At 37.9% G+C, this 8,357-nt stretch overlaps 1 pseudogene; it reads right to left on the bottom strand.

The window, feature by feature from the left end:
* Positions 1 to 1,409: 1,409 nt before the first annotated feature.
* On the bottom strand, positions 1,410 to 2,067 carry LOC143855005 (auxin-responsive protein SAUR68 pseudogene; annotated as a pseudogene).
* Positions 2,068 to 8,357: the final 6,290 nt, after the last annotated feature.

The raw sequence follows: 8,357 nt of genomic DNA, 5'->3' as shown, positions 1-8,357 counted from the left end.
GAATAGCACCCCTTGTGGTGAGAAAAAAATTCCGGCATTTGTCCCCTTTAATCCCCCAAGCTATCGTTTCCCCCCTCGTTCCGTAATTTGTTTTAGCCAATACCAAAATCGGGCAGAATCAGAATAGGATGCCAATTCCGACGCCTAATTCTGGCAATCCAAACGTACCCTAATTAAGAGTTTTCCTAAGAAGTAGCCACTGATATTTTCAACCCTTTAATTACCAAATGGTTGGGATCTCCATTCCCGTGGAACTTAGATCAATAGTGTCACTTGTGGGACATCAAATAAACGGTTCTGATCAGTTTACATGATGGGCTACACCCAACAACATCCCGGTAGCCCAACATATAAGTTAATTTTACTACCAAAACATTTGAATTGTTTAATCAAGAGATGAGGAAAACATGGAAAATAACCGAATATCAACTTTTTGTTAAATAGCATTGATGATCTCCTTACCATTCAAAAAAAAAAACATGGATAATCTCTTCATCACCATTCTCCTATGGAATGACTGAAAAGATTGAAATTACTGGATTTACACTATTCAAAATAGTCGGACCAAGTTGAACCGTTCGCGCGGCGTGGGTTGTAGGGCATTAGTTAGTGGCACTTTTTGGCGTACTTTGTACCTCGCAAAGTATGCATCATCGCTTGGAGCACTTATATTTTTTCAGATTAGATCTAAATCTTTGATCATGATCATGATCGACCGATGTTATCGCATGGTGATAGATTCTAAACTCCTATGATTTGGACAATAGAATCGCGCTCGGGTGTGTTCCAACAGTTAGACTCGATCGAGTATAATCAGGGTTGTAGAATCGCGTGGTAATGGTCAATGCTCGATCAGGTCCGATATAGACTGTAGGATCTCGACCAGTTATGTACCAATGATCGAATCCCAATCGGAGGTGATCCGGACCGTAGCTTGGCAATCGGTCGCAACCTAACAGTCAAATTACTAGGTGGACTAGGGTTTTACACTAGCCAAGAATCATGAAAAAATGTCGATCTGAACAGTGGTACTCGTGAACGAGCATGATCTAACGGTCAGATTTCAGCCTGATCTGATCGAGTGGACCGGGGTTTGACACAAATCAACAATCGTGATCGGGGCATCAACGAAATTACAGTTTTATTCATCATTGAAGCGCTCGACTGCATATGGTCACTGGCAAAATGAAGTGTCAAAGGTACCGATCAACATACACATACACATACATTTGCAGAAATTCAGGTTGTCTGGAGCATGCCATTCCTGTTCTCTTTTATTGAATGTAAGTTGATTGTACCAGCCAAGATTTGCGTTAGACATCGAGAACATTGTAAAGGGAACATGGATGATATATGGTTATTACATTTTGGTAAGATAGCATAGATAATCTCCAAGGATGCCCAACAGAGATAAAATATAACAAATTTACTCAATCATAAATTTGTCAAGTGTAAGATTTTGTATTAAATAAAAAATGTATGAATCATATACAAATGTAAAATCGGAAAGCAAACGGTTTCGCCATTCAGAAGCCATGGACAAGTAATTGTTGGTTGGTGATCAAGGAAGATGTTGAACACCGGTCGGTAGCAATGGAGATGAGCAAAGCCTTCTCTGTATCTCTAGGCACGCGACTCTGGACCAACGATACAACGTACTCCATTAAGAACGCATCACATGGCAATGTGATAGGCCCATCGCCTGGTAATCCGAACTCGTCTTCAGCCATTTTAAACAGCTCATTGAAGATGGGACTGTTGAGATATGCCAAGGGAACCACAAAACGTTTTCCATCTGCAGTGTACACATTGAAATGGCCCTTCTTTACTACTGGTTTACTACTTGTGCTCGAATTCATGGCCCCACTAGTTCTTGGGAGTGAGAGTCTTCTTCTTCCTTTGTTAGCTCTCTTCTGCCATTTCCTTGCCAACTCCAAAAGCCTCTTAGTGTTGATCATGTTTTAAACTATGGGCTGAAATGAAAGATTTGAGCAACAAACAAAAGATTCCTCTTTTTCTTGAATCACCAGAGATGTGGTTGTGTTGAGTAGAAAGATATGATGGGATTCAATTATATATAGGCAAGGGTAGACAATAGTAGACACTACATGTGAGTGTAGCTTCCCTTGTGTTGGGCTTTATGTAATGATAGAGATAAGAGGGGAGTTTTGGCCCTCTAGGGAGGTGGGCATGTTTCAGTTTTGGTTAGCTATCGCATCATCATCAAGGAAGGTCCCAGTTTGTAATACATCTCTCTCTCATACTACCACATGGAAAAACTTTTTGTCAACAGTATATTGATTTCCTTTTTAAGGGCACTAAGGACATAATATTTTGAGTGAGCCCCACTTGTAGGCAACAGATGGCAATATATTTCTACCTCTTCTTTGGTCCACCTCTCATGTGCTTGTGCATGGATTGCACCCTAATTTAGACAACTGCTTTTAATATGATGGGCCCTCCATTGCCAATTCATTTTTAACTCATGGCCCTTCCGATACATTTTTTAAACTACCAGCTCAGGAGAAACAATCTTTTGGTTTTTTATTGCAGTGCCGGATATTTTCAAAATTAAAGTGTTTTTGAAAATAAAAGTTATTTGCTTTCTAAGTGGTGTAAAAATTCTTGTGTGAAGTCTAAAAGTTTAATCCCACATTGAAAAATTAGAAGAGTGGAGAGGGTTAATAAGAATCCCTCCGTCTTCCCAATTGCTTTTAAAGCACATGCTATTTTTCTGGTAGTAGATAGTACGCACAGGTTACTTTTTGGCAAAGTTTGTACTTTGCACATACGCATCGTCGCAAGCCGCGTTAAATATTTTTCCTCCTTTGTGTGTTCTTTAAGTTCAGAAATCTTGTATCAATAGATTTCTCTCCTAAAATCTAAAACTCTCAACACGTCTACTATTCAAGTTAGCATAAGTCTTTTCTCACAACTATATGGTAATAAGACATATCATTACAATCTCCACCTTGATTCGCCTGATTCGTTCCCTTACTACCTTTAGCCAAGTATTTGCATCATATATTGAGAAAATGAGTGCAAATGATTATTATATTTCCATCAGATAACATGAATAATTCCATTATTATTACCATATCATGCCCCACATAGTTAGCAAAACTTTGTTTTAAACTATGTTTTTTTTTTTTAAATAAAAAACGTGTGTTGTAGGTTCTCCGTTTAATACTTTATTTAAAATTATAGAAGTTAATGTTTTGGGGAGAGTCCTATGAAAGAGTCGTATAAAATGTGTTGTATGAGATGAAGGGGGGAGATTTTGGACATACTTATATTATTGATAACATATCAATTTGCTTGAGCATAGCTCCCTAATACTTCTTCCTCTCTTAGTTGTGTTATTTGTAAATAAAAGTGGTCGTGAAATAAAAAAAAGGAGAATCAAATACCAACGCAAGCCTGCCAAAAATCAGACAAGCTGGCTTTCTTGCTCCATTCTCTTCTAATTTTCTTAGTTCTAACTTCTAAGTTCTAGCCATGGTTTTAAATTTTGACCGAAATTTCGGATTTCGGTGGAGACCGACACTGAAATCAACATTATCCGAAATGGTATTTTATTTCGGCCGAAATTTCGGAATTTAGGATGGAATTTCGGGCGAAATTATGTTTTTTCCAAAATTTAACCCAAAATCCTTGTTTTTTTTAAATTAATTTAATATTTCACCGAAATTTCGACCGAAATTTAATATTGAATAAAATAGTCATTTAATTGTTGTACCGGTTTCGACCGAAATTTCGAAATTTCATGGGTCCGAAACCGGTATCGAAACCGAAATTTCAATCCCTAACCAAGGTTTTAAATTTCACTTTCGGGGGAAATTTCGGTCCTTCCCGAAACCGAAATTTCGGCCGAAATTTGGTAAAAGCTCTCGAAATATCATTTTTTAAGCCAAAATTTCGGTAATTTCGGTCGAAATTTGATAAAGGATTAAATAATATTAATTTATCAATTATTTCGCCGAAATTTCTACCGAAATTTAGTACATTTCAGAAATTTCGATTTCGGTGCAATTTCGTTTTGGTACCAAAATTTCGGATTTCGGTCGAAATTTAAAACCATGGTTCTAACTTCTAACAATGATGCAACCCGTGGACTTTTCTTTTTGGGCCATCCATTTTAAAGCCCACGGACGCTTACCAGTACAAATATTCTTTAGTGAAATAGCCCATCAGGAATAGGGGCCCACTGGATGTGGGTCACATTTTCTTATTCGATCACTAAATGCTTGTCACAATTGTATATAGGATTGTATGGACAGTCATCTAGACCGTCCCTTTGGTAGACCCTACTGATCAAAATTACTCCAATCCATGGATCTTTTGTGCATTAAATGTGGACCGTTGATCGTTTTAATTTTAAGCCCACATCAGTTTGTTCAAGAGTAACAAGACCAACTGTTGAACTGCAGAGATGGGTGGAGATATGGGGATCCAACCCTTTGATATATTTAGTGTAAAATGGACGGCTCCAAAAGGTTCATAATGACGGCATTAAGACCTCATCTGATTGAAAGGTAAAGATAATTCTATTGGGAAATATTTGGGGACACGACCTATCCATGGCGGGGATCATTGCATGAATGGTTTAGATCAACCAAAACAGGTGGGCCCCATTGAACTTTTCGAGTGTGTATTTTGTAGGGGTTTGCTAGGGACTTTAGCAGAAAGATATTTAGCGGTGGTTGTTTCATGAGAGAGCACCACCTAGGATGAATTAAATGAATAAGACAAAATGTGTTGAACTCTCAAACACTTATGTAAGTGTTTGAGAGTTCAATACCAATTTCTAAAAAATATGTAAGTGTTTGAGAGTTCAACAGATTTTGTCTTATTCATTTAATTCATCCTAGGTGCTGCTCTCTCATGAAACAACCACCCCTAAATATCTTTCTGCTAAAGTCCCTAGCAAACCCCTACAAAATACACACTCGAAAAGTTCAATGGGGCCCAAGAAAGCCAGCTTGTTTCAAGTATTGCCATATTATAATTTTTCCTCTTTTAGCAAAACAGTGCTTTAAAATCAGGAGGAAGTCTAAACTGAAGGGAGCCCTTGCAAAAAAGAGGTGAAAGGGCTCCCCCATTGGCTGCGATATAATTTTTATTTTTTGGTTTTAGTCCATTTGCCAAAAAACCCAAAAACAAAATATAAGAAACAAATCCAACCAAATTCATATTCCTTCAAAAGTGAAATTTTTTCAAAATGTAAGAGAAAAAAAGAGAACCCACTTGATGGGAAGAGATTCTTCCAATGATCCCATAGAAACCAAACCACCTTTGAATTCACTCTGAACATCATCCTCCTCCTCTTCCCGATCAATCTCCGCTGTTGATTTGCACGAGTTCTCCCCTCCAACGCCGATCGACGAGCTCTCCACCGTCGATTCCGAGCAATCCAAACAGAATCCATCCCTCCCCACCAATTCTCTGTCCAAGTGGGCAGAAGAGCACGACACCCCTTTCATAACAACACCCTCTTTCTCCTGCTGCCCCTTGCCAACATACACGGTGGGTCCCTCCTTAACCTCCCTGCTACCTACCATAGTCATCCTCTCTTCTTCTTCTTCTCTCTTTTATTTTTTGGTTGGGGGGTTAAATAGATATCTCCTCAGCTCTATTCTCAGAAATACTCCCACGTTAAAAATAGATTAAATTGACGGAATTACCCTCACCGGAGTGTAAAATGGAAATCTCTCATGGGAAGATTTCTATTCCTATATGAGGATGGTCCAACTGTAGTTTACTAGTTTAGTTGTTTATTGATAGAATTTTGTCTAAAGAAATGACCGACCATCAATTCTAGGGTTCCAAATAGGGGTGTAAAGCTCAAAAGCTCGGCTCGGGCTCGAACCAGGCTCAGGTCGGTCAAGCTCGGCCAGGCTCTCGCGAGCCTTATCGAGCTCGAATTATATTAATTTCACACCCCTCATCTTCCCTGGACAGCCCTATCTAGTGTTTTTTTACTACTCTTTTTACACTACAAGGGGTGGTCCAAGTAACAAATGGGGTTCCAAAAAAGAAGTGACATATTTTGCCTCCCCCTTTCACTCCCTAGACAACCCTTTTAGTGTATATATTAATATATATATATATATATATATATATATATATATATATATATATATATATATATATATATATATTAAATTCTTATCGAGCCGAGCTGAGCCTGGCCTAACTCGGGCTCAGCTCGTTAAGCTTAACGAGCCTGGCCAGCCAACTCGGCTCGGCTCGTTAAGGATTCGAGCCGAGCTTGAGCCGAGCTCGAGCGAGCTTCCGAGCCCGAGCCAAAATTGACACCCTTAGTCCCAAATGTGGGGGGCATGTATGGTCAATCTAGACCATTGATCTTGTAGAAATGACTATGTGATCAAAGGTGAACGATGGATTCTAGGATCCCAGAAGAGGGGGCATATATTTTCAATCTAGACCATTGATCTTGTAGAACATCATGGGATGACCCAGATGGTCTTGGTCCCATTTCGGACTGAGATCATAGGCCTAAGAATTTTTTTTTACAAGCAATGGTTGAGAAACTATTGGCAGAACTGTAAAATAGGCTCGATGGATCAAGGACCTCCACTGACAGATTTAATCACAGACATAGCATAGACCCAGTTACAATTTTTGTTATCAACGAGCCTAAATGTGTTAGTAAAACACTATAAAGTAGTTTTTTTTGTGGCAGACCCCACTAGAATTTATTAAAGAATAAGAAAAAGGATTATAATCTTTTGTAGCTTCTACAATGTATATCTTCAAGAACAAGATTAAGAGCGTGGCCCTATATAAGGACGGTCAAGCAATGTCAATATTTTCTTTTACGATTAAAGCTTTGATTCAGGTGTGATTCATTGCTTGAAATCACACAACCAAATCTCCATAAAAAACAACTAGTCACAGGTGGATAAGAAGGATGTTTCGAATACTCTGCTATCAACGGTTCAAATTGAAATTTGAATGCCACTAATTACCAAAGATCTGAGTTGAAAGATTTCTATGACTTGTGCACTAATCAAGCACCATGGAGGATAGAGCTGTTTAGATATCGAAAGTAAGAGATTAAATGATACACGTACAACGCGACACGTAGTCGTGAAGTGTTAAATTATTAAGTGAGTCACACAATTAATTACTTGAGGTCCAGTGATGTGATACCTCACACACGAGACCATTCGAAATGGATATCGAAATACGATTGCCACTCGAACTCCATAATCGCCAGAAATTTGAATTCAAATCATGAAAAGAGACCTCAGGAATCAGAGAGTATAAATATAGGGAGTAAATAATGTTGGAAGGCTACACGCATCAACATATAGGTTGCATCTTGTCTTTTTATCCAGGAGCATTTTGTAATGTAGATCTCTTTTGCTCTCTTCATTTTCTTTCTGTATTTTCTCTGTACTCTAAACGAATTATTAAGTTTTTTTTCACAAGGCTTCGGACCAACAATCGTTGCTCTCAGTTCTCACATTACTTGAATTTAAGGTACAATTTTACTAATTGGAAAGACATTCGAAAACCTTTGATCAAAAGTTATTTTCTCTTACAATAGTGTAGGATTTTTGCACCAACAAAAATATGATCAACAAAAACATTAACTTCTCTTCAAATGTGAGATATCTTCCTAAGAGACACTAATTGAGACTTACTTGTGTCTCATGCACATGATCTTATCATTTGATGTGAAATGATATGAACGTCAATGATAATTCATTTCTAAATGCTGTTGAGAACTCCATGAGCAAATGATCACCTGTCCATGTTCCATCAAGCTTCATTTAAGATTTTACCAACAAAAATATTTAGTAATTCTTTATCATACGCATTGGATATCCATATATTTGGGATGGAACCCAAATCTTGTTGGTTTCCTCGTGATGTTCTACAAGATCAATGGTCTTGATTACATGGTAGTGCCTTAAGATTACCTATTACCATTAATCCCGACAATGATTGTTTGCCTAACCATCTGTTTCCATGTGTAATGACATGATTGGATTTGATGAACTACTCTCCCAAAGGATCTTTCTTCTTTAACGCATCAATCAATTAATAAAGTTGTCCATTTTAGTGTATTTGGGTTTTAGGGTTCGGATTTGGTTGTTATGGCTGATTTTGGGGGCATTTTGTTTGCAATGGCTTGTCTAAAGCTTTTATTTGTTAGCTTTTATTTAGGTATTAGGGTTCAGATCCCCTTTCTTCCCTTTTCTCTTCATTTTTATGCTATTTTTCTGTCTGGAATGGCTTCATACAGATTTTTTTTTCTTTTTTTGCAATGGTTTTTATGGCTGATTTTGGGGGATTTCTGTTTGCAATGGCAATACTATATAATT

The sequence above is a fragment of the Tasmannia lanceolata genome, unplaced genomic scaffold, assembly GCF_043159265.1.
Source record: "Tasmannia lanceolata isolate RefF3 unplaced genomic scaffold, GAP_Taslan_0.1 ptg000020l, whole genome shotgun sequence".
Classification (NCBI taxonomy): Eukaryota; Viridiplantae; Streptophyta; class Magnoliopsida; order Canellales; family Winteraceae; genus Tasmannia; species Tasmannia lanceolata.
The sequence above is the reverse complement of the archived record's forward strand: the minus strand, read 5'-3'. Positions and strand labels throughout refer to the sequence as shown.